This window comes from Corvus moneduloides, chromosome 9 (genome assembly GCF_009650955.1).
Source record: "Corvus moneduloides isolate bCorMon1 chromosome 9, bCorMon1.pri, whole genome shotgun sequence".
In the NCBI taxonomy this organism is placed as follows: domain Eukaryota; kingdom Metazoa; phylum Chordata; class Aves; order Passeriformes; family Corvidae; genus Corvus; species Corvus moneduloides.
The window spans coordinates 25,410,777-25,436,590 of record NC_045484.1 but is presented as its reverse complement, the minus strand read 5'-3'; the positions used below and the strand labels follow the sequence as shown (position 1 = coordinate 25,436,590).

Sequence of the window (25,814 nt, the reverse complement as noted above, 5' to 3'; positions counted from 1 at the left end):
ACCAGGGCTTGATACACAGTGCCCCAGCATACTATAACTCTCCACTGCCAAATGCATTTTCCTTCTTGGGAAAGGATTGACATGGGTTGGTGCTGGAAAAGAGGCAATAGGTGGAGATTGTTCCCTAAAGTTAATGCTTTGTTTTTGTGGAACTCACAGTAATCAATTGATCTCACTTCGAGAACAATTTGATAAGTATCCTTGATACTATCTTGGCTTCTTCTCTGTGAATTATTTTTAGAGGTTTCCCTTTTATGAAGCACTTTTTTCTCTTCTCCCCTTGAACTTGTACAAATTCTTACTGAACAGCGTGAAGATATTTTTTGTTTTGCCTGCAATGGGGGAAATGGTCAAAAATTTTACCAGGGAGTGGATTGCATATAATGAAAAATGGGGGGTTTTACGCTGTGTTATCCATTCATCTGTTTAGTTTTGGTTCCCGAAATGATCTGTAAGGAGAGAATGTAGTTGACAGAAGCCTGAAGTAAAGCCAAATGAGAGATTGATTTACCCCAGAAATACTGCTCTGTTAAGCAGATTTGTTTGTATGACTTCTCACTTGGTAGCAGTCTTTTGCTAGTTGGTATAAACAAGGGCCAGCTTCCAGGGTTACTCTGTGTTTGTATAAGGGCTCTAGACTTTTACACACTGGATATCAGCTCTTAGAATGTGAAGGCCTTATTCAATGACACACCAAAGTCACTATCTTCTCAAAAAACTGGTACATTAAAAACCTCTGAGAACATTTCTTCCGTTTCATCACAGCATTGGTCTTTTCTTCTCAGTGGCAGACTTGAAAAATTTGACAGGGTAACCTAACACTTCCAGCACGGTGTTAGAAGAAAGATGCTCCTGTGCATAAGAAATAGAAATAACATTACATAAACCACACTTCTTATCCATAATTCTTCTGGGGTCTGGGTTATTCTTTGAATTTTAATGGAGAGTATGCTGAATGCTGACAATTAAATTATGGCTACCTTCGTAATGTCTCTTCTAGGCTCTGTTAGTAAAATACGCCCTCTGGTTCTTCTCTTATTGTTGAATGGATTTGGAGAAAGCCAAGCAGTCCAGAAATTTCCAGCAGCAGAGTTTGGTGTGTTCATGCCCAGAAAAGACACAACGAGGCCCTGTCAGGCCAAGCATGTCCCAGTGTGCCTCCACTCCTCCTCTGAAGGAGACAAGCTGGAGGAGGAAGAGGACAATCCAGCCTTTGTGCCCATTCAGCCCCTGGCCTTTTCCCCCAAGGCTTTCAGCAAGGGTGTTAATTACCGTCAATTGTGACAGCCAGCAGTAGGACCTGTGCCACAAAAGCATTTGCTGAACTACTCTGCCAGCAAACAGCTCACAGATGGACATGACTTTCATTCGCTACCAACCTGGGCTCTGAAGTCATGGCGGGCCTGAAAAAGTTGTCTAATTTATTGCTATTCCCCATGGACTCTGCACCCCTCTCATATTCCTTTGTTTTAGAAGAAATACTGGAAGGCTGAAGTTCACGTTTCATTTTGTCAGTCTCAGTCCTTTCCTTCCCTGTGGCAGACTGCTCTGTAAGTGCTTCAGTATTGATGAGGATATTTTCTCAAAAGCATCTGAGGCTTCTGTTTTTCAGGGATCAAAGGAAGGAATAATCTGGATTTTTGCAAGTGGATACACGACAACATTGATGCCATATCATCAGTGAATTGCAGAGTTAATGTGCTTCATCTGCTTCAGAGGCTATTCTAATACTAATGTGCTTTTACGCCTTAAAAAAGTCCATGACCTAAATACAAATAGGAAATACAGTATGATTTTGCTATTTTGTTGTTGAGAGATGCAAGGTTTTCTGGCCTACCCTGGATTTTCATGTCCTAGTTTAGCTTCACTCTTGTCCATTTTATTTTCTCTTTACTGTTTTCTGCAATCTCTGGCACTATCATTTCAATCCATTGATTCTTTGGGATCACCAGATACGGAGGTCTCATTTGTACTCCTCTCCACCTGTTTGAATGGCAATCAGAGACCCCAGCTGCCAAGCCCTGCAATATTCTGCTCATTTGAGGACTGTGGTTGGCATCAATGCAGATTTCATTTAGTTATGCTGGCAGCTTTCACACTGCCACTGGGCTTGCTATAGGTGCAGACACAAGTGTTTTGGTCATTTATTCCTTTTACATAGTCTAAAAACATGTTAAAAATGTGCCCAGGCAAGTTGTTCCTCCATCCAAATTTCCTTTATTAAAAAGGCATGCCATTTCAAGGTGGAGGCAGGCAATCGTGCTCCTCACTTGGCATCACGTCCTCGTGCTGGCGGAGATGTTTGTGCTGCCCTTGGCATTGCTCAGCTCTGTTTTTCTCTCTCACTCTTGGGGTGGCTTTGGCAGCTGCACGGGCCAGATGCAAAGCTCTCGCCTCTTTTCCAGCAAGAGACATGTGAGGTCTGTGTAAAAAGCTTTCTAGCAGAGGCTCTGCATTTTGCCTGGCTCTGCTTTGCTTCCCCAAGGTTTGCTACTCACCCTCTCTTCGTGTACCCTCTTCTGATCCACAAACAAGCGTGAGGAATTCAGCTGCACGGGGTGGGGGTTTGGAGAGAAAGCAGCTCACCTAAGGCACACAAAGAGCCCTGTTAGTACCTGTGTCTGCTCCATTTCTGAGGTATAAACAGTTACTTTGACATTTAATGAATTTGTCATCTTATATCTTGGAAGCACAGTAGCACCATGCACTCCTTTAGAATAAGCAGTTCTCTTAGCAGAAAGATTAATAATGCCTGCTTGCAGCTACAGGTTTCCTGATCTTTAATAAGTAGTGAGCTCATACTACAAATTTTCCCCTGATGAAGACACTTTAATAGTCTCTTTCTCCTTGAACGGTCTGCCTGTTTTCATTAAAAGTGAAGAAACCTCTGATTTTGCAGGCTACTACCCTTTGTCTAAGAGCTTGAAATTGTTCAACAGGTTCAACAGTAAGAGTAAGCATGCATACTCCAGGCCAAAAAAAAAAAAACAAAAAAAACCTAATAGGAAATACAGTTTTCTTTAATCTGTCAAAATAGGCAGGAAAAATTCAAACAGGAATGCTGCTTCTGACCTCTGCCAAGCTGACACTGTCCTGGAGCATTTGTGCTGGCAAAGAGCAATGCTCTTCAATGATTTCTCTCCAATACTAATTATTGCTAAATGTTCCTCTTGCTAACAAATAATAAAGATCCACCTTCAGAAGATTTTGACAAAGTTAGTGAATTTGGCAGCCTAACACTTTATTTTAGGATATTTTACTTAAATAACCATGAAAAGTGCTGTCTTCACTCACTGTACCTGTGAAACTTTATGCTCCCACTAGAATTCAGCACTTAAAATTCATTTATAAAGCCATGCCTTAGTGGCAAAGGAGATACAGCTGGCCAGCAGGTCCCCTAGTCTTGCATGGGGAGAGCATTTGGAAAAGTGGGGAGTTTTCTGCAAGCCTGATGGTTGTTTCTCTTCCGAGCATAAAAAGACTTGGTGGTTGTTCTTTTCTGTCTGTAAAATGACTTCTTGTTTTGACACTTGGGATTTGGGTTGTTGGAAATCTTTTCACGTTAAAGCTGGTTATTCACAAATGCTAATGGTGGTAATATTAGCAGTATAGTTTGTAGCTTGTCACTTCACGATCTCAGTCTTTATGCAAGAATCAGGGATTTTTCATATCTTATGATTAACTGGCAGAGATACACAACTCCCACAGTGTCACTCAGTGTCACATTCAGGAACAGGCTGTGGGAGTCATGGCCTCTGTCCCAGACCTCTACCCAGCAAATGGTGGCACAGGAGTATGTTTCTGCTCTTTCCACATCCATCTTTGTAAAGATTTTTGCTGCACCTTACCTGCTGCATTTTTGTAGTTGCAGACATTTATAAGCCCATCACAGAAGCACTCAAGTGTCATAGAACTAAATGAAAGGCAAAACTTTAACTCTAAATAAATAGTGCATACTCAACACCATCTGCTTTACCATTAGAATTGTTGCTCATGCTGAAGTTTTGATGAAAAACTGATTTTTATCAAGAAGATTCCTCACGGGATCAAAACTGCTGTCACAGAAAGGTCAGATCCAGGATGCTTCACCTAAGGATGCTGGCCAGAAAGATGACCTGATGGACCATTAGGTGGAGCAGTGTGTCCAGAGTGTCCAGGGACCTTCACCACTTGCATCAGAAGGCTGCCATGGGGCATGCTGGGCAGCTGGGTTGGATGGTGATCAAGGAACATTTAATTTAGGGCAGTACTTTTACCACACATGAAGATCACAAGAAAATCGAGCCATTGTGTTTGACGTCCTGAGGTTGCCGAGTTGCTACATCACCAAGGACTTCATAGTTAATAACCAGCACTTCAGCTTGCACCTGGAATGAGACTGGCAGCCAGCAGGAGCCCAAGAGCAGGTGCAATATGCTCTTGTCCATTTACTCATCCTCTGTGGCAGGCAGCCATCTCCTGCACCAGCTGAAGCTGCCAGATGTCCTTCAGGTCAGTCCCACATCACACGCACTGCAGCAGTCAAGAGTTTTACTTGCTGCTTGCTTTTGTTGACTGTTCCTGCCAGGGTCACTACCTGAGCCCGTCAGTAAAAAAAACTCCCAGTATAATTCTGCGTGCATCCTAAGGAATGCCCTCAGGTTAAAGAGGACCTGTTTTGAGTTGAAGTCTCCTATTGCATGTTAAATTTTTTATTTTTCTCCATCTGATGAGATAGCACATTAGCTATCACTGATGTCTATTTAGATTATTATCTTTAGTGAATCATTTGCTCATTGTGCATTTTATCCATAGGAACAGTACACTTCCCTTTATCAAGAAGGGAATTTCCCTTAAGTCCTTTCAAAACCATATGTTACATTCTGTAATTATTAACTTCTTCTCTTTGTCTTAACCACCAAGCCCAGCAGTGCTCCCTTCCCAGCTGAACTGGCAGGACTCGTGGTGTGACACTCCATTGTCATTCAGCTCGGGTGTTTTCTCCAATGGCAGCAGTAAGCTCAGGTAACATTCCAGCCTGAGCTGCCTGTACTCACAGGTTATGATTTTCTGAGATGACCTCAGATTGTGGTGTTTGCCCGCTTCAGGAGACAGTGAAGAACATCAAACATGTCCTCATAAGCATCATAAATTTTTATTTACAGTTCTAAATGAGGTACACGTTTAAATGTTTTATGGGCAGGAAGCAGTATTGATCACTGGTTGACATTTTTAAGAGAAACTATTACCACAAGTTGAAATTGGCCACTCTTCCTACACCAAGCAAATTGGAGTAATGTCTGTTTATAAGAAACAAAGAAAAGAACGGAGACTATTGAGTGACCAATTTTGCATTACTATTTAATGGTGTTTGCATTATTTGTCACAGTAATCCTGCATATCCTGATTTCTAACAATTTTCCTCTTTTATTTTGACTCTTTTTCAAATTGTTACTGAAAGGGGAGAGTTAAGGTTGCCTTGTGTGCTGTGTAATTCTCTACTAGCTACTAGCCTTAATTTGTGTTTTTCTGGCCTTTTAGTGCTTGATTTTGTGGTGAAGTTTTGTTTCGTTTGTTTTTTGTTTGTTTCCTTTAATTGTTTGGAGGTTTGTTTTGGGCTTTTTTAATAGCTGTGCAAGTTGTTGCAAGGTTTGTTTGCCCTCAAACTCTTAAACTCTACTTTTTTTTTCTCTATGATAATATGAAGTGTTTTCTCTGATGGCAACAATGCCCCTTTTCGTGTAGTCTCAGGCTTGAGTGTATTTGTTTGTACTTTAATAATATGCACATCCCCTCTGTGCCAATGCTTCTGTTTCCCTGACGGTAACCAAGAATCCTCACTCACCAATCCTTCTCTCCTCTTAAATGTCACAGCTGTCAGCAAAGGAGTGATGTAAAAAATATTAGAACAACATTTTCTAGATTCTTCTGTGATCTGCTGCTACTTTTTCTCACGCAGCAAGTGATGGGAATCATTCAGCAGGGACAGCTTGGAAAATGATAGCAGCTGAGTAAATCTGACTCGTAGAACTAAATATCATGGATCAAATGGGCTTGTGCCAAACTTTCCCACTGGATTTAATGTAAGACTCTGACCCTTGTAGTATTACAAAAGTGGGTCAAATTTTCTGTGCTTGTACAGTAGGTCTTTTGACATTTTGCCAATGCCAGTATGCACTATCAAAGGTTCTATCATCAGTTGCCAAAGAGATAATTACAAGTTTTGAATTCCAATAAAGAGTGTAATTGAATGTCCTGCATCTCAAGAAAATAACAGGGGGGAATGGATCACAGTGCGTGTTACACCTCTGTGCTGCCATGAGGAAGTTTGGCACTGAGGCATGGCTGGAATCGAGATGGCAAAGGTGAAAACATTCAAGATGAGAATTTTATCCTTGTGGATTAGGATATATTTCAATGCCCTCTCAGACCTCCGTACTGCTAGTCTGAGGCTGTGCTGTTGTGTCCAGGATTTGCAGGTGGGCTGCACTGGAAATATGGGATGTGGCTCAAAAGGGAGCTTTTCTTCTCTCTTTTCTCCCCTCAAGTACTAGTGGCCAAGTCCTGATCTTGGCCATTCGCCTCTCACTCTTTACTCCCCTAATTTTAATTACAGAGATTTTGTGATCCTTCTGTTTCTTTCCTTTTTGTTGGTTGGTTGCAGTCCCCAGCCCTAAAGATCCAATGCCCGTTTTTCCCGAAGTAGTAATGGTTCTCTTCTCTGCAGCCCCTCTAGTGAGGCACAGCTGATGAAATTTGTATTGCAGCAGTCTGGCTTTCACCTGACCATGAGCCTGCGTCTTTCCATCTTTTCCATCTTGCCTGCTCTGTCTCAGAGCCTCTACAAGTTTGAGAACCTGGAGTTCTCAGCACAGTCACTTTTTCCCCTTCCCATATTAGTGGCATGACAGCTTGTCATCAGAGGAATATTTATAGTGTTGTGAACTGCTTCACGGCCTCAGGTAGGGGACAGGAAAACCGAGGGCTAAGGATAAACCAGCTCTGGGTGTCCATCATCCACTGCAGGTCTCAGTTCATCCAAGGCAACAGTCAAGCGATGCCAGGGGTACGGAGCAGCTTAATGGTGTGACAGCCAATGTTGCAACTGTAGAAGCTTGACTTTTTTCCAAAATGAAACAAAGTCGAGTCTTCTAAAATGGCGGTAATCCTCCTTGTATTACCAGGGTGATACTGGAGGGATCATTTATCCGCGGGTGTGCTGGGTAACCTCAGACTGGTTGCACGCCAGACCCAGCCTCCCTTCCAGTTCCTATAACTCTTAATTCTGGCAGCACAGAAGTTAATAGTTTAGGAAAATTTTGCTTTTTTAATAATTAAGTCTGTAGAAGGTAGAAATCAACAGTACAGTGCGTTTTCCCAGCAGAGACCGTAAATTAATTAGGAGCAATTTGCTGTCAGAAACAATTTCCATAATTTTAAGTAAAAAAGCAGAAAACCCGTTTTTATCCTGAAGTGATTTAACTCCTGTGATGATGAATTATGTGCAATTGCAATTTACCTGCTCCTGGCTCCTGGTACCCAGAACGAGGTGGGTGAGAATCAGGTGGTGGTTTCTACTTCTGGGGCAGAATTTCTGAGAGTGATGCCCTCTCTCCCTGCCATTCAGATCTTGACCTTTTCATAACAGAATTGTCTTGGACACTTGCAAATTCCTGTCAGGAGATAATGAACAAATTGCAGTGCTAATCGAACACAGGCCTTTTGTAGGCTTTTGCCTGATAGTCATGCACCAAAGGTCACAGTCTAACTAATGAGGGCTTTGGGTGATACCTACACAATATGTGAGCTTTTCTGAAAGGCCAAAATTTATGGGTGCCACTTGGGGACAATTCAGCTATCACAAGCATCTTAGAAGTACAGGAAGGGATGATCCATCCATCACTAAAACCCCATTATTGGACTTAAACACTCAGCCTAATATGCATAATTGCCAGACCTTGGGCTCCTCAAAAAGGCCTCAGTGTCATTATGATAGATCCTCCTCCCTGTTTACTGGGAAGCATGAACATGAGATAGTCCATTGTGGCATTTAGTATTTCAGGCCATCAGGATTTTAGGGTGATTTGCAGATATCAAGTCACTGTGATCCTGATTTAAATGAAGGGAACATTTGCAGAATCATAAATTTGTCCTGTGAAGTCTGTTATGTGAATACCTTTCTGCAGCTGATAAGCATTAAAAAATTTACTGCTTCACACTTGCATTTTTTCCTTTTTTTTTTTTTTTGGTGGCCTTTTCAGGTGTGAATATATTTATTAGTCCTTTCGTTCTTTGCTGATGTACAATTAAAGCAATCTGACCTCTAGCTGCTGAAGGTTTCACCAAAATACATCATGGAAACTGTGCCTTCCAGAGCAATGGAATCTGCTTTATCATTAGTTCTTGCTTTAAAGTGACATGTGCACTTGATTACAACTGCTCCAAAATATGCAGGAGTTATAGGCTAGAGATGAAAGACAGTGGAAGATAAATTAGGGTACCATCCTCAAAATCTCCAAGTTACCTGCAGAATTTTAAGCCGGCCTGGAGCACGTTAACGCAGCAATGCTGCTCAGCCCCTTGCGCGGGCTGCTGGCACCAGGTCTCAGCCTCAGCAATGGCATTTGGGCTGGTCTCCCTCTGTTCCTGTTGCACACAGCTCGGTGCCATTCCCTGGCACACCAAGGTCTGGGGGATTGCCATGTGCAGCTCCACAGCTGCTGCATTTCGGAGCTGGGCGAAGAGATCCCCGCATAGAGTTGATCTCTCAGTTTGGCTCGCACTCTGGGATTCTGTGGGATGGAAGGTGCGACAGAAATGGATGCTATATAAATATTTTTGAGATCTAGAAATACAGGCTACAGAAAAAGCTCGGCTCAGAACTGACAGCGTAATCAGAATCTGCATTTCACACCACAGCAACGGCGCCTTGTGCGACATCGTCTGCTCAGCACTACCCAGCACCTCTGTACCCTTCCAGGTCTTCAAGAGAACGATGAGATGTGAGGTTCATTAGTCTGTGTATTCCTGTTCTTTCATATTTACTGAAAAATAGCTTTTCTTTTTTTCCTGCTAAATGATTACGTTTAAATTGTTTACCTACTGATTCAAACCCCCAGCAGATGAGAATTTCTGTTTCAGCACTGCAATTCTTGCTGAATGTCTGGGTAGCTCTTAGAACTGCTGAAAGGCTTTGAAGACACCCTCTCCTGGTCATCCACTGAATGCACTAATTTATTTTTAAATGAGCTTGCAAGGCCTATTTGTGTTATGTGTATGTTTATTTAAGGATACATTTGGAAATTAGTGCTCATTTGAACTTAGAGTCTGAGACAGTGACGTGAGACATCTCTTTCAAATTATCTCAGCATGTGCATCAGATGCCAGGTCCAGGTAAGCTGTGCTGGATATGATAAGTTTGGACACACTGGTCCATGCAGTGAGAATCATCGTGTGTAACAGGCTTTGCACGTTGCCACCAAGATCAAAAGCTGAATGACTCCAGGGTCTGTCTGTCCTTAAAGCTTTGGTTTGGGTTGGGAATTTTTGTCATCCAGTCTGTCAGTGAGTTTTTGTTCTGAGTTACTTTGCAATCTCCCCTCCAAGTGAATCCTGCAGCCGCTGCTTGTCCTGCTCACAGTGACAGCACCTGAAAGACCAGATGTGAGATGTGTTGAATGATGGGCATGACTCAGTTACAGCAGGAGGCATGAGAAAAAATCAGAGAGATTTTTGCACTTTGCTTCACATCTTCTACTTTGTGGAACCTTGCACTTTTGAGGGAAATTGCCTGCTATGAACTACACAGCCCATTTCAAAACACACAGTCAGCTCTTTCCCACATAACATCCAGCATAAACCCTCAGAATTCCCCTTGTGTGCGTAACTTGAGTCAAAGAGAATCAACTGCTATTTTGGCAAGGTGTACACTGGCCAGGGCATGATCTTGTTTCAAAATAAATATATAAAACCAACACAAAATCATGAAGAATCTGTGCATCTGTCCCACACAGCATGGGTGCATTAGGTATGACAGAGCCTGTCAGAGAATCTAGACACTATTTAAAAATAAATGTATGCTGTGTTGGGCACGTAATACATTAATGATTATAATTTGGACCACTTGGGCATTGCTTGGATATGGTCTCTCTACATCTTCAAAGCATTCAGCTGGTCTGACTCCTTACGGCGTCCTTTGTTATTGAAAGTCATGAAAAAACCAGTTTAACAGGAAAATCTGTCTCTTCTGCATTCACCCTCCCCTTCAAGGTCTTCCTCTCAGTCTTGCAAGTGGATGTGCTACACCAGAGCTGTTGTTAGATTAAAAATTTTTGGGTTTAATCTGAATTTCTAGTTAAAGGTCTCTTTAGCCAGAATGGGTTGAGCTACTAGACCAGTAGGTGACTTAGGATAAAAAGTTTGATTGCTTTTTGCCAGAATTAGGCCAGGATTTGGACAGTTCCTTGTGTCCCAGACCTGCCCTCTGCAAACTGCTGTTTCCCCATCCTTGTCATGCTCCTGGTCCTGGATATAAGGATGGCTGCACCACTGGGCTTCTCTGGGCTGCCCTTCCTTGAGCTGAGTGCAACATGTCAGAGCTACTACACCTCATCTGCTATTCCCAAATGCTTGCCTTACCTGTAAGCACAGATTCCTATATTTACTCCATGTGAACAATGACTGTTTTGTAGGGGATGTTTTGATGCATCCTAATCTGGATACAGTCTTGACATAATGTTGCTGCAGCCTTTTAGCAAACAACTGCTGAAGAGCTTCAGAAGAAACTTCTGAAGGAGATTTGTCAGGGCACAGTCCTGAGCCTGCTGAAGAACAGTAAATCACTCCTAAAACTCCCCATTGACAAGTCAAGATAATAATAAACCCTGTTGTCCTCACAGCTGTTAATTCTCTTTCTGGAAGGTGAGGGTTTTGTTGGTTTTGTTTGTTACCTTCTTCTACATAAGTCTTCCTACTAAGCATCTGAAAATATTGTTGCCATGGGATAGGAGACAGCTTCACACCTCAGGCCACCAGGAACACACTGATCTCTGATGCAGAGGTACGGGAAGAAATGTGTGAACTCTCGCAACGTGAGGGTGTTAAACTTTATCAAATGGACTCTCCTGGAACCTCTTGGAGACCTGCTGCTATCCATCATTACAGAAATTATTTCCATCTGATTTTTCAAGTGGTTGCTCCAGTGGGATTCAGGCAGTAGGGCCCTGTGATGGTTCCACCTGAATATGCCTTGAAACACTGTGGGTATTGGTTTCCTATATGGACAGTGCTTTTGTGCATAATAATGTTAAATATAATGTGTTCTTAGCCTTGTCATATAACTAAGAATAGAATTTAGTTAAAATAATTCCCAGACTGTGAAGATCATTGGAACTAGCACTTTTGTGGCCGGGAGGGAGACTCAGTGAAGGCAAACCATGAACTTAGCAGTGTTCTATATATTAAATGTTTTGTAAAAGCTTGGAGCTAGGGGAACAAATAATCCAAGTAAATGAGTAAAATTCCTTGTGTTACTTGCAGAGGGAGGAGATACAGTTTGGCTTGGATCCAAGAAAGTGTTTAAAAGCATGTTAAACTTTAATGAAGTAAATAGTCTCATCTCTGTGGTGCAGAACATTTAGGCTTAATTTTAGGCACATGCTTAAATTCTTTGCCAAATTGGGGTCTAAAAAAGAGTTATGCTTTTGCATTTGAGAAGCAGGGATGATATCACATGACTTCTATATTTAATCACAACTACTGAAGGCAGCTGGGATTTTGAATACAGAATACTTAAAGCAAACTGTTCTTGATCAATCCATAGAGAAATACTCAGAGGGAGGAAAAAATATATACAGTAAATTTGAATAATGAACAGTTTTGAGGAAATTGCAATCTGCTTGCAGACATTTGGAGAGCAGAAAAGAAGCTAAATTTGTTGAGTAAGTTACTTGCTGTGATCTATTCTCTTGGCTCTAATTAGAGAGAAGTGAGCAGTAAGGGAACCCAGAAAATGAGACTGCTGTGGACTGAAGTGCCCAAAGAGAAGGGTTTAAGTTGGAAGGGTTTTTTTAAGTGGACTCTTTTCCCCCAAGTATTCTTTAAATAGGAGCGGAAACTGTATAAACAATCAGCTTTGATGCTTGACAAATACGACAGACAACATTTGTGTTTTCTTTGGAATTCAAATATTTAAGTTTACTATAGGAGTTAACTCTGTCAGTTAACAGCTGACAACTTCGTCATTTTTTAGTGTTATGGTTCATTATGATATCACCAAAGTCTTCATTGGCTACTTCAGCTCAGACTTGCTCATTAGCAGCCTTTATATTACAATGCAGCAAATCATTCTGCCTTTGAAAACCTTACATGACTGATGGCTGCTCTGTGAAACACTGAAATATAACAACTGCCACTGTTGTTTCTTCCAAACAAAGCTTCCAGACATCAGATGGAAGGTCAAATCCGGAAACGTTAAATTCAAACACTTCCCTGATCAGGCTGCCCCTTACTTTGAAGCAGGTCCACAGTGACAGTCTCTCCACACAACAAAACTCATTCTTTGTAGTAACAGGAAAACTCATTTGTGGAGGGCAGAACTTTCTCAGGCTGGTGGTGAAACAAATCCATAGGAGTGCAAGACTATCACATCTCTGTCTGCTCCAAGCTGAGGTCACATTTCTTTAGCCCTGTTTTCTTTAGTACAAAATATAGAGAGGCAGTGTTTGTTTATTAAAAAACCCAAAAAACAAAAACCCCAAAAATCCAAAACCAATCACCCTGCAAAGTAATTAAGAGCATAAATGGAACCTCTTCTCTCTTATCACCAGTATTGTGGGGGTTGGAACTAGATGATCATTAAGGTCCCTTCCACTCTAAGATTCTATGATTAGCAACCCATTGCAACCAATGTAAACTCAGCTTTTGGATCATTTTGGCATGGCTCTTGTACTAGGGAGGACAGTTAGGAGCTCCTACTTTGAAAATGGGATGTGCTCATAGCCCCAAGTTACTCTACACTTTTTAAAAACCAAGCAGTATTTTTACCATGTTTTTTATCTTTCCTGTGCACTTGAAGCGTACATGGAGGGCTGAGTGCTGTTTAAATGTTTCCATATCTGCTTTTAAATATAACTTCCATTCCAAATTTCCGTAGTGTGTAGTTTTTCGTTTGGTTGGGTTTTTTTTTGGTGATTGCTGAATCACCATTTGGAATTCTCATGCATAAGTCCTTATAAATGTTTTTTTTGTACATGATTGCAGTACATGTGTCTTAATATTGCAGCTGGGTAAAAATACAGCTGAAACAGTTTCTCCCCCATGCATTTACAACACAAAAATCCTCTGCCTGGAATTCCTAGAGATCCTTCAGATTTGTCACAAGCAGAACTGATAGACTTTGGTTCAATAGTTTTCTGTTAGTCAGTTTCTAGCAGAGGAAGTGGTGTCCACTCCAGATTGAACAGTCTTAGGCAGTGAATGCCAGCACCTCATTCCTTTCTATTTTTTTTCTCTCCACCAATGACATTCTTGTTCGTGCCACTGAGATCCATGTTTTTCCCCCTTGATTTCATTCATTCTATTGTAGCCTTGCAGGATTGTTCTCAGGGTAGAACAGCTTGTTGAAAGGTGTTTATAATAACAATTACACCTACTCCAATGACTAAAGTGTAATCTTTATCTTAATCAAAAAAAAAAAAAAAAAAAGACAGGGGAGGGCAGAAAAAAAATATATACATCACAAACTACTCCAAAGTTCTGCTTGAGTTATTTTTCAATTACAGCAGGTGAAGCAGAATGAAATTGTTACAGCCATTTATTGATTGTGTTACTATCCATTAAGGTACCACAGAAGAAGTCCATTATATGTGTAACAACTTAACTATTTAAAATAACAAAGGCTTCCTATTGTTTCCCTTTTTTGCCATTATCCTGACAAATACATTCTACTTCCATGCTGGAAATCAAATTCAGGAATCATAATGAAGAAATTCCATATTCAAGGTGACATTATTTCTTCTCCTAGCTATTGAAATTCTTCAGATTTCCATTGAAAAATAACTGAAGCAGAACAAAGGTAATGAAATATATTAATTATATTAATGATGTTTTACTGAAACTGGCTGCTTCCTAAAGGGAGGGCATATATAACTGTAAGGAGAGATTCTATCAGTAGGTAGGCGATTAACAGGTAATGCTGTCACAGGAGCAATTTTAGCTGCCATGAACTATTCAGCCACCTGAATGACAAACCCTTTTGAAGTTTTGTGGTGAAGAGCAAAGTTTGTCATCTCTTCCAAGGTGGGTGGCTGCTCTGTGCTGGGGAGGGAGCCAGTGGAATTGTGCGGTGAAGGGCAGATTTAGTGAGTGATGTAGATGTTGGTGAGAGCAGGCTGGAGGTGGGCTCTCAATCCAGCAGCAAACTGGGTGTTAAACTGGAGCTTGCAGGTGATCCTGATGACTGGATACCAGCACCCAGCAGCAATAAATACTGATGTGTCATTGCAGCTAAAGGCAGTAGCTGATGTCCAGTGTGTGATGAAGAACCACATGGTCTTGAGCTGCTAAAACTTCCCTCTAAATAGTCTTGTGTTTAATAATCTCTGCATCTTATCCCAGCCCACTGGGAAAGGTTTTCTGGACCTGTTTGGGACTGTGGCAAAAATGGAAGCGCACAGAGAAGGGAAGTTATTCACGTGGCAAGGAGAAATCCTGCCCTCGGCAATGCCGGCCGGTGCTGCTCAGGGAGAGGGATGGGAGAGCAGGGCTGTGCACAGCATCACTTCTCCTTGTAGGCTCTAGCAGCATGTTCTACACAGGACCAAACCACAGACATGTGGGGTGCTCAGTTTGTTTCATGTTCATTTTCATGAGTTCTTGCTTTCACCCACATACCAGCTTAAATTTCCTACTCATAAGAGAAACACAACCTTAGGAAAATGAAGTTGACAGATAAGACCCCTATTCTGCTTCCACCAATGCTAGCAAAGAAATTACTGAGACAGGAGCCAGAGCCCTTTTCTCCACAGTACTGACCATGTCTTAACCTTGCTGCCACTTCTCTTCCCATTTTCAGTTGTCAGATCACTCTTCCCCAGCACTGATAATCTCGTGGTATTGCAACAGCTGCTAACATGAAAAATCCACTGCCTGTTGCTGTAACCACAACTTCTCTCTTTGAACCTATTCACTACACATAAGCTTCAAGTTTCTTACAGCTTCCTTCAAGTAAATTAGACTTTCTATTTTGAGTGCCCGTGTAAAGACAAAGCAAGGCTGGCATTCATGGCTTTCTTGTACAGTTATTTCTATCCTAAAATCCCTAACGACCATTTTTGGGGTTTCAAATCACCGTAAAGTTTTGTTGACAATTCCTGTGTCCTGCCCCACCGTCACTGCAAGTTTGTGCTCTTGCAGCTCTCAGATGTCTTTTATTTGACTTGTACAGTAAATACCTGTCAGAGCCCTGAAATTGTTTCATCCAACAAACCCCTTGATCTCCATAATTGATGCTGAAATGCTCGATATGAATACCAGTTGTGTGTGTCAGTGTGCTTTAGGATCGGCTTGAGCAGTGTTTTTGTAGGGGAGTGCTCCTGCCCTTGAGCAGTCTGGTCGAGGGTGCACTGAGCAAAAAAGGAGCTGCACATCAGGACTGGGTTAACATTCACTGGCCTTTGTGCTTTCAGATGTCTGGGGTATTTCCTTTCTGAGCATATAAAAAGGCTGACAATAAATATAAAACGCCTTAAAACATTACTGTGCACATACGTTATTTCCTAATATATCTCTAGAGCAGTTAGGCACAAAGGGCACCTGTACAGCCATCTCTGGGTCTCCCATAAGTGCAGTGCAGGTATTTCTGAGTTACCTGGTGATGAAGCAATAGGCCACAGATCTCCTTGTTTCACTGAACAAGCAGATACCACACGACTGTGTTGTGTGGTTGCGCGTCAGGGGTTAATTTTGTTCTCCAGGCACATTTGGGAGTGTGTTCAGGCAGCACACAAAGTGAAGGCTGGGAATCAAAGCAAGCAGGCTACCTCCTCCCACAGATCTAGCAGCAGAATTTAGGAGCTGAACGATGCAACATGTGCATAAAAGCTTGATAATGTTTTTAAAACATATCACTTGAAATATGTTAACGCATATGTTCCGTCATTTAGAACTCTTTCATAATACATCATTTGGCCCTTTAGCTTTACACCCAGCTCATTATGGCTCATGTGCAAAGAGAAACATTCTCAAAAATTTCTCCTGGTCTTTCCCCAACACTAGCATGACCTTTCTTTCCCACCTTGTGCAGTCCCTTTTTTTCTCTTGGCATCTCACTTTCCAGCTCTTTCTGAGCCATTTCCAGTCTGGTGGCAGTTTATCCCACCAGTGTTTCAAGCGTGGCTGAAAGCTGCAGGCTGCCTACAGGAGGAGTCAGCTCGTTGTCATTTCAAAAGTTTAAAGGTTTCCCACAGTTCAAATTTGCCTGATTGTCTTTCTGTGAATAATTGGTTCTTTTGAAGCATCAGGTTATTTTTTTATTATTATTTATTTGTATCAAGATTAGATAAACAGGATAACAGAATGGCATTTTTAAAGAAATTGTTGTGAAACAGGCAGATTTCATGTTAGTTTTACAAAAAGGTTTAAATTCAGGTAAGAGTGTACATGCACATGCTCAAGACCTATGTGTCATTTTAATTCCTCAGTCCTGGTATGATAATAAGCCAATAGGCAGAATGGCATTTTCATTAAAATTCTGCAGGAGAAGCAGACATATCATTGCACAGAAGTTCCTTGGATAAGGCAAGGTAATGCTTTTTGTACCATATTTTCAGTTAAATAAAATATGTCCTTTACACAGGACTGTAAATTGTCCTTGAGCACACCTCCAGGTGGAATTCCCTCCTCTTCCCAAGGATCACACACCACGGGCTGCCACGGAGCCCTTCATGTGGGCACACTTATTACAATGCTGATTTTGTAAAGTTGCCAGCCACTCAGGTGTATAGATTCCTGAAATCAGGCTCTTTCCTGACTTCTGAATTTTATACAGTTTTGCTCTCAATACTTCCCTTTCAAGGTCAAAAGCAATTTCTGCACTTCTAGGAATGTTCTACTTGCAGGAATTTTTGATGTTCCTGTAGTTCATGATTTTTACTAGAAATTCATTTGTCTCAGCAGATAGGGGATGATCAGATGATACTGAGCAATACCCACAGGGAGCTGCCTTCCTAATCTGTCTTGTTTTGCATAAAGTGGGGTAGAAATTTCTGTTTTAATTATCACTGTTAGATGACTTCCCTCTGCACAAGGGTCCCAAAGCCTGGGTCAGGAGATTTTGAAATACCAGCTGCTGATCGTGGGGAGAAGAACTGTGCTCCTCACTTACTCTCTTGAACATCTGAGAGGTGCCCGTTGGTGTTACCTGGTACAGAAATATGAGAATCCAGGGAAGAAAGAACTATCGTACCCCATGGAATGAACCGGTAGCATTGAAAAGTTGGAAATTGGATTGAAATAGGAAAGAAGCTTCCACAAAAAAAAAAACCCTTATTTTTTTTGTGGTGAGCAGTCTGTTTTCAGAGTTTGGACCTCTCTAGGTTTGCCTTTCCTTTTGTTTCCAAATCAACAATACTGATGTGTTGGTTTTTTTTAACTTACATTTCCCTTTCCCCACATTCCTTTCTTGCTGCTCACCTTTAGTTGCTGCATATTCTAAGGGTATGTGAACAGCCAGAAAATGCAAATGGAACTCAGACTGGTAAACTTGTAATTTTTTAGAAGTTTTATGTTTAAATAGCTCAAAAATCTGCCTCATAGTGCCTTCTCTGTGCTGTTTAAACTAAAATACAGAAAATACCTCAATTCTTGAAGTAAATTAAGTCTATATTTTGGTAAGCTGGTAAGCACGTCAGCTTATTCCTTTTTTCCCCCACAACATATGGGGCTTTCTGTTTATTGTCTTTCCCTAATTTTCAGTATTTTCTTTTGAGCTTTTGTCAGCAAAGGCATACGCTCCCCTCTGTGGTTTGTACTTCTTCAGAAAAACAGTAGGTGAACTTGAGTAATTTCCTTTTGCGAGAATGTATTCGGTTTGAGAGTTTAGGTGAATTATATTCTGCTGATTAGCGAGGCAAGTGCTGTGCTCCATCTGCTAGAGAATGGGAATGGGATATTTATAACGTGATGGATGTTACTGTTGGGTGGGTTTGCAGTGCTCCGTAGGACTGAGCGATTCGCTCGGGCTGTGGGCTGCTCCCTGGGTTTGTTTTAAAGAGGACGTGCTGACTTGGGGAGGGGGAGTGCTACTGCAGGAGTGGGGCTTTGTGCAAGGACCACAATTAATGTACTCAGAAACAGCAGCAAAGTCAAGGCATGCTACCCTTATCAACAAGAAATTCAGGAAAAGAAATGATTTCCCAGTCATATGGGACTATTCAAGGTTAGGTTATTTTATTTTTCCCTCAGAGCAATTAGAGAACGTGCATATGAAATTCCTTCTGTGCTCATTGTGCATAACAGGATGTTTTTATTGTCCTAGTTTTCTCTGAATTTCCCATCTATATTTGTATAAATCCTCTAGATTTTACACCTTTCCCCATCCCAGGAATGGGTAGGTGTTTCAGTGCTGCAGAAATGCTTGGTGCTGTTGTTAGGGTGGCTTTACCAAATGCATTCCTTTATTTCAGTATGTGGAATGAACACTTGAAAACTCTACTGTTCACTGCTTAACACACTTTTCCTTCCAATATGACCAGAGCAACTACTTTGCAGCCCACAGAGATTACATAGTTAAATAAACTAAGAAGACTCAAAAACCCCCCAAACTCAGAACTAATTACAGTGGAATTGCACAAGGATGTCTTAGTACTGAACCATGCTGAAATCTGCTGCTCTTTAAAAGTCAAAGGAACATATCCTGCTCTGAAGTAAGGAACTTGTTTTTCTTAAGGTCATACAAAACAAAGCATATTATTTGAACAAATGTCAGAATAATGTCTGTAATGAAATATACTATTTACTCGCCTTCAGCATTTGAACTGTGATAAATCTGGAAAGGAAATCAACAGTTACTGCTCTTTTTAAATAGTCCTTTTAATATTACAAGTAAGTTTGCATTGCTGGGCCCATGTGTACTTTAATGATTCCTGGAAGTACGATGACTTGGCCCAAAGGAAAGCACAAACCTCCTACTTTATTTTGTGTGAATTAAATGCAGCTAATTAAAGAGTAGGAAAATTAAAAAGAATTAGGCGAAATAAAAGCACTACTGTAAAGCTTTTATTAAACACTTATACAGTGATAAAGAATGTGCAGGAAAAAATGAACCACTGATTCATTTCTGAGAGCTGCTGACTGCAGCTTCCTGGCTGGGGAGTGAGGCACCATCTTTCATGTCTTACCTATCCTGAGTCAGAGCTCACGCAGGTTTGGCCCCCTGGGCATTCAGAAAGGTGTTGTGTATGAAATGATCCAATCTGAAAGTGGGATTCCATGTGCCACACAACAGAATGTCCTCCTTCAAAGGTGGAACAAGCTATGTACTGACAATATGATGGATAATACACGTGCTCTGCCACTTTGGCTGATGGTAAATGAACATTTGCTCTCTTCTCAGTGAAAGTTAAGATCTCATAACCCACCCAGATGCCACTGAGGTGAGTGGAAACAGGAAGAGATCCTACATGGGAATAATAAATAAAGGTACACAATGCCAGAGAATTTAATGATGATTAAATTTCCAAGCAGAGGAGGTTACACTTCACTCATTCTGAATTTTCAAAACGTGTTTGCCTCTGTCATTTATTTCTCTGGACTAATACTGATGTACTTTCTTGGAAAAGTATTTTTAAGAAGTTATTTGCATGAAGGATGTGTGGGCATAGTCATGCTCAGATTAAGGGCTGGCAAGGAGCTGATGGACAGATGTGCCTGGGGTCTAAAAGACCGAGAAGACAGTGACCTGCTGGGTAAGAGCAGCACATTGGGTGCTGCTGCGGGGAGTCAAACACCCCAGTTTGATTTGGATGCCAAGGAACTTCATTCAGAAGTCAGGTGTTACCTAACAATCAGGAGAGGCTTTTTATTTTCCTGGAGATGTGAGAGTACAAGCTCAGAGGAGACAGTACCTGGGCAAAGTAGAGGTGAAGAACACTGATGTTGAAGTCTTTGTGGTGTGGCATTTCAGATAGACAGTTGCTTTCAGAGTAGTTACTGGGAAAGATGGAGGGGGAAAATGTATTAAGACTTGCTACCATCTGTTCCTCTGAGAAATGGGAAAAGGAAAAGCGACAGAGGACACAGCAGATCTCAGGATTCTATATAATAAACAAATTATTCTATATAATAAAGCAAATAAATAGGGGAAGATGAGTTAAAGTAGATGAAGCCAAATCTGACTTGATGAAGTTGAGAGAAAACATGGAATGATGCTAAGTTTGAAATATTTTTTAATGATATAAAACCTAAATATTTCAGTTTTTGAAAACAAAATCTAGTATTATTATCCTCAGGACACCTCACTCTTAAATTCTTTAAATTTTTTTTTGTCCTCATTTGTTTGTTGCAACTCGGAAATAAAATTCTTGTGATGCCAACATTTTAAATGCTATGGGAATCTTGGATGGCATCCAGCTTTTGCTGCTTTTATTGTGCCATGGGTCCCACAAAAGGGCTATATTGCTCTTCCAACACAGTATGGGTTTTATGAACAAAAATTCTGTCTCCTGGCTTTGTTAGTGAGTTGGGAGTTTTCCCTAAGTGTTTGTCTGTTTTTTACACACCCAGCAAAACTCTGGATTTCCTGGGATGAGGATGACCACTCCGAAGGGGGCTGATGCCAGGGATAACAATGTCCAAGAGTGGGCTTGGTGCTCACGGTGAAACACACACCAGGAAATATCACACAATGCACTAGTTTTATATATTTAGGTTCATTTTCTGTTCTTGCTTATGCCTTCATATCTCTTATTTTCAGGTCATTTAAATAAGAGACATGTGGTGGGACTCTATCATTTAAGCAAAATTGGTATTCTGCCATCCATGAAATTGCATGGACACCTTCAACTTATCCCAAAGTGCAAATTATGTGTATTTCTCTCCCTTAAAAAGTCAATGTGAATAAATGCTTAAAAATATGGGTCACAAAAAAAAAAAAAAAAACCAAAAAAACACAAACCAAAAAAACCCCAAAACAACAACAAAAAAACCACATTAAAAAGGTTCTTTTATATTTTCCCCTCCAGAGTTCATTTTGGTTTTGCCAGCTTTTCTCTCCCTCCTTCACAGCAAATATACTGAGTTGGATTATTGTTGACTAAATAAAAGGAATAGTTGACACATCTGACAGCAATTTATTGTTTCAGTCCACATGCTTATATTCCTCCTGTTTGCTGCTGCTGGAGCAACCTCTCTCATATGAGGCACGCCTGCCCTTCCCACGGGAGCAAGCCTGGGATGCATTCTCAGCCTGTGACTGGTGTGACCACATTGCTGAGTAGTCTTTAACTCTGCTGCCTGCAAAGCCCAGCAGTGTCCAGAGGAGCCTGTTTAACTCCTCTGCCCGATGGTTCTGTGACAATACCATGCTGCAGGATGTGCATGGCCGTGTAGCACAGCGATCTATTAGGGTTTGCTGCAGGCAAAATACAGGAGCAAACATCTCTCTGTCACACTTTTGGTCTCCCCTGAAATGCCAGGTGTCTGGGCTCAGCAATACACAGTGTAATTCTGGAACTTTGCAAGAAGAGTGTAACTGGAAGTTGTTTCCTTTGTGTTAGCACCTTTATGTTATCCTAACCAGAGACTGTGCCACAAAGCCTCGGACAGTTCTCCCAGGAGATTCCTGGATTGCTGTCTGGTCCAACCCAAGCCAAGGAAACACACACCGTGCTCAGGGAATGCTTCTGTAACCTCGAGGGACAGATGCTCCCCATCCCCATCTGCAGTCTCAGGTCAGAGCAGCCTACTGGTGTCTGAACTAAACTGACCCTGCTGAACTAAGAGGTCCATTGCTTCTACCCCTTCCACAACACAGAATAAATCATTTCCTTCTTTTTCCACAACAGGTTTTAAACATCTGAAGTTTGCTTTTTTTAAGATCAAACAACCTCACTCCTTCCAGCCATTCCCCGTGTGTCACCCCTGTACAAGTCCTTGCTCTGCCCTGGACTCCCTGCACAACAATTTCTTCACTGCTCCTGCTAAGGCCGTATAAAAGCTGAACACAGTGGGCAGATCAAATCCTGTATTTCATCTTTGCCTCATTTGTAAAGTCTGATGCTGTTGACTTGTGTTGAGTTTCTGATTTAAGATATGTCACAGTTTCTTACAAAATCTCTCTCTCAGGTCATCTTCTAGCTTGTATTTGTTCAGTTAGGTATTCCTAATGTATAACCTTGTCCTTATTGATCTGTCACCATTTTTTCATCAGGCTCTTTCTCCAATTTGTCATGCTCATTCTGAATTTTAATCCTCTCCTACAACATTTTTTGGTGGTATTTTCAGCTTGATACCAGTGAAAGAATCCCTGAAAATGATGAAGGGGGAGGAACAGGATACTCAGTCTGGATGACTTATTTCCTAATTCTGTAATTTATTATGAATTGTTTGGTGTCTATGAAAGGCTGTTAGTAAGCTGATTCCTATATGATCAGTATGTATACCTATTATTTCCTAAGGTACATTGTTTATGAAATATTGAACTGTTATGAAAAAATATAAAACATTGAAGCTAAGGATGGCAAAAATTGGCAAAATAGCGGTATGGATAGACATTCTGAGTTCAGCAGTCTGAGTAATCAGAATAACACTGTCTGTTTGCAAGCCTGGAGAGCAGTGAGAGCAGTTAAAGCTTACAGAAAGGTTAGTCCCCAACTTCAAATTTTCATTACTATTTGAAAGATGGTGAACATTTGCATTTTAATCTGGAGTAACAGCAGCTTGGCTCCCCAAGATAAGAAGATAGTAATTCAATTAGTTAATGTGTGTGTCTCCACTTAGAAATACTAGCCTAGTTTTTAATGATGTAGCACCTTCCTTCATTTCTTCATGTAAGGTGACTTGCAGACTTGTTCCTGTCTGCAGGGTCAAGATGTAAAATGGGATCTTTTAATAATCCCAAAAGGCAGGACCTGCCTGCTCTATGCCATCTAGGAAATCTTGATTTGCTCTTCTGGGTCTGCTCCAGGTCTTGAAGTTGGTGCAAGTTGGATTAGATTTTAACAAGGTAGAATAAGATGAATACATAACAAGACCTGATCCCGTCCTTATGTCGATTGAATGTGCTGTAGTTGTTCCAAGCCTCCTTGCTTCACCAGCTTTTCAAACGGCTGTTCACATACTGTTGGCTAAAAATGAATGAGGAAAAATACATTTCCTTACTGGTTGTGCCTGAATTTATGACTATTGAGCCTCCAACTTCCAGTTACGATCTGTCTCATATATGTAATAACACATTTTCTGTAGGTGATGAGGTTGCTGTAACTTGTGATGAAGTGCAGGCAGCAGTTTGGTTTATTTTGTAATGCTTCTTTGTGTGTACCTGAAAATGGGTCATTTTTCTCCTGCAAGAATCACAACAGGTATCTCTGCAGGGGGACAGGCAGCAGCTGAACCGCACAGGGAAGGAGGGATGCTGCCGTTAGCTTTACTCCGATTAAACCATTGCTGCAGCTGGAACAAACCTTCCCAGATTCAGGCTCTAGGCTCATCAGGTAGAAATTGTTCCCAGGAATAAATAAAAATGGTGATGATGAAGATTGCCTCTAACAGACACAGAGGGGGAGTGGAAATTTGTCACTTATGGGTTCTGCTCTGGGGATGGCAGAGATTGTTTCTTTGTGTGACCTTTATAACAAGAAGTGTCAGACTTCATCCTGTATGTATCAGACTAGTGTGACATTGGATATTAATCCTGATGGAAAAGGATTATGTGATTTTCACAGGCACTCAGATAGATTATCCTTTCTGGCCTGGCTGGAAGGTAGCAAGAGTCCCGTTCTGCAGATGCTGGCTGGGAGCAGAGTGTTCCCGGGAGAGCCGTACCAGAATAACCAAGCATGAGCAGCAGCTCTGGCTACTGAACTTTCTTTTCATTTTCCATTAATTTCTGTCGTTCAGATGTGTTGCTTTGAGGACTTGGCCCTTTGACAGGGGCAGTGGTGTGGATGGAAATGGTGCAGACTTTGAGAAGTCTCTCTGTTAACAAGCTCTTTGAAACACTGAGTGAAAATACCTGAAGGAACTCCTGGAGTAACATTGCATTTAAAAAGATGTCCTTTTACCTTGTTTCCAGCTGCCCATTCTAACATTGAAGCTCTGCCCAATATTTTGGCAAATAATATTTCATCCTTAGGTCTGGACACAATGGATAATTTTGATGTTTCACAGTATCATGTCAAGCCCTGAAATCTCTGCTGGGTTTCACGCTGGATAATAAGAGAACCAGTCATGTTTGGCTGGTTTGGTACTCACTTCCCACTGCATCTCTCCCAGGGATCCTGATCCCACCCCTCCAAGTTACCTCACTGAACTCCCCTATGTTGTCCCACAGAAAATGTTCCTTCAGGAAGGGGATGGAATATCTGCTCTTGCTTGCAGGAAAAAAATCAGCTTGTTGCTGCTATAAGGTATTATGGCACTATTGCTTCTGGGGCTGAGGAGTCTTGACCATCTGTCTGAAAGGTGTTTGCTGTATGGAAGCTGTTCCCCAGCTTCTCCAGGCAAAAAGCAGGGGTTTGGATAAGGGATTAAAGGGCTGGACCCTTCTCACCAGCTGCACCAGGCTGTACTGGAGCAGTGATATGGGACAGATCTACATGGGATAAACTGGTGTCACTTCAGCCCCTTCCTGGAGTATCAATTTACGGTAGCTGAATCATCTGAAATACAAATATATTGGGGTTTATTTTTTTGTTTTGTTTTAAATTACAATAGTTGTAATTAAGTTTGTGCAGTTGCACAAAAAGCCTTTTTGGAAAGTGGCTAAAGCCATAGGCTTGCACTGAGACATTGCAGCCTGTGACCTCTTGCTGAAGCCCATATAATTTACATCACTTTCTTTTTCTTCTTTGGTGTTTATAGACTCAAGCATTAAAAAACTACATGAGCAAATTTATATTTTAAGCTCTTCTATATTTGCCTCCTGACTTCTGAGAAATTTCATACAGAGACTATTTTCCCAGACCTTCCAGAATCATACTCTTTCCTGAAGTAGGTAAGGTCAGCTTCTCCTCAAAAATATACATTTTTCCCTGATGCCTTCGCAGGAATCTCACAGACTGGACACCTGGTTTCAGACAAGCTAAGAAAAGAAAAATGAGAAAAAAAATCCCTCTCTCTCTCTGATGTGAAAGCAGAACCATTTGCACGCTGTGTCAGTAGCTTCTGCTCGTTAGACCTGCAAACTTTCCAGTGAAAAATGATCTGAAAATAAATGTGCAGTGAGTCATTTTTTTCCTTCCCCGAGTTACACCTTTAATTAATCTCAATCAGGTTACAAAATCCATTTTTACTCAGATTTAAAAAGCATGCACTCTGACAAATAAATCTTGTACCAAGTGTACAGTGTTTGTGATTGTTCCTGCTCAAGACCTGTCAGCAAATGTATCATTACTAATTGCCCAAGTTCCAACAAATCAAAACACTCTAATTCTATGTTAAGGAAGGAGTTGAGCCCTTAAATTACTGGATCAGCTTTAAACTGCTTTAGTGCATCACATGGGGGCATGTCAGCTTCAATTCAGAAGTAATAATCCAAAGAGTTGTCAATAATTGAGGACAGTGTATGTAGGCTTATTTATTTTAATCCAGTTAGTCTTGTTCTTTTGATTTGGTTTGGT

The 25,814-nt window shown here is 41.2% G+C and overlaps 1 protein-coding gene across 5 annotated transcripts in view; it reads left to right on the top strand.

The window, feature by feature from the left end:
- BEND5 (BEN domain containing 5) overlaps positions 1-25,814 on the top strand; it is an 885,907-nt gene that overhangs the window by 487,874 nt on the left and 372,219 nt on the right. The window lies entirely within an intron of this gene.